Source organism: Neophocaena asiaeorientalis, unplaced genomic scaffold, assembly GCF_003031525.2.
Source record: "Neophocaena asiaeorientalis asiaeorientalis breed wild unplaced genomic scaffold, Neophocaena_asiaeorientalis_V1.1 scaffold476, whole genome shotgun sequence".
Taxonomy (NCBI): Eukaryota; Metazoa; Chordata; class Mammalia; order Artiodactyla; family Phocoenidae; genus Neophocaena; species Neophocaena asiaeorientalis.
In genome coordinates, this window is record NW_020172178.1 from 6,372,273 (window position 1) to 6,373,453 (window position 1,181).

The 1,181-nt window shown below is 44.6% G+C and overlaps 1 protein-coding gene across 1 annotated transcript in view; it reads left to right on the forward strand.

Annotated features, from left to right (window-relative positions):
• YY1 (YY1 transcription factor) overlaps positions 1-1,181 on the forward strand; it is a 26,181-nt gene that overhangs the window by 878 nt on the left and 24,122 nt on the right. The gene's annotated exons all lie outside the window — the stretch shown is intronic.

The window sequence follows — 1,181 nt, forward strand, 5'->3', positions numbered from 1 at the left end:
CCCGCGGCCGCGCTCGCCTTGCCCGCCTCGGCGGGGCGGGACTTGGGCGGCACGTCGAGCTCGCGTGTGTGCGGGCTCGGCGTCGGCGGGGCCTGTCACCGCGCTGCGGCGAGGGCCTTGCCTCTGCTCCCCCCGCGGCGCCTAGCGAGAGGGGCCGCGGGTTTTTGCAGATTGTTCTCAGTCCTGGGCGTTTGGGGGAGTTTTCTTTCCTTTCTTAAGTATTTGGCTCTTTGCAGGAAGGCTGGTTAGTTACACAGCTAGGAACGTTTGCCACTAAATTGATCAAATCGAGTAAAGCTGCCAGATGCTTTATACTTGACAGAAAATTCCTTATTTTTACCGTGAAAAGAAAGATTCTGGAAAGGGTCTTTCTACTGTTTTAGTACTGCTTTGAACGAGGGCCAGAAAAAATATCTGGGGCAGAAGAGCCTTATCTGCATATGTAAATTTTTTGTTTTTACTTCGTAACTGGTGTTTTCAAGTCCTTATCCTATTATTTTATTCACAGGCTATCTTGTTAAATTGTTGGAATAGTAAATAGACAGAATAATCCTACCATAACTAGTTAACCTAGTACCTGTGATAATTAGATTTAAGTGGTAGAATCCTTTACGCCATAGTTACTCCAGCGCTGTCTTAATAAATTCTCACAATTGGATGGAGCCTCAAAATGCGGTGAACGTTGAGTATTGAAGCGTTGTTAACATTCTCAGGAACGAATGAAATAGGCGAAAAGTCTGGACTGAGAAGCTGGTCTGGTTGTATCGTATCTATCTATCTACCCCAGGCGGAGGTAACTAAAGCTGGATGGATCTGTGACTCAGGACTGAGCGAAGGAGCGGAGGTTCTGTCAAAATGTAATAGCAAGTGCTAACAGCGCTGCTGTTCTGGATTTCGGAGGGCCTGGTAGAATTGTCGGTACTTTGAGTTTAGCAGGGGCTATAGGTTTCAGTGAAACACATATTTGAGTACTTAAAAGGTTATCAAAAGATCCTTTCTGTATGCATTCTGGTAGCGCAGAATGATTGCACAGTGATCATGTTGGAACTAAAAGCCATGTTTTCCCATTATTAATCGGAATGGAATAAGAGAGGGGGTGTTGGTTATTGATGAGTTTGCTGAATTCGGGATATCGTTTGAAATTTTTTTAAATTTTTTTTTTTTTTTTTTTTTTGGGGACC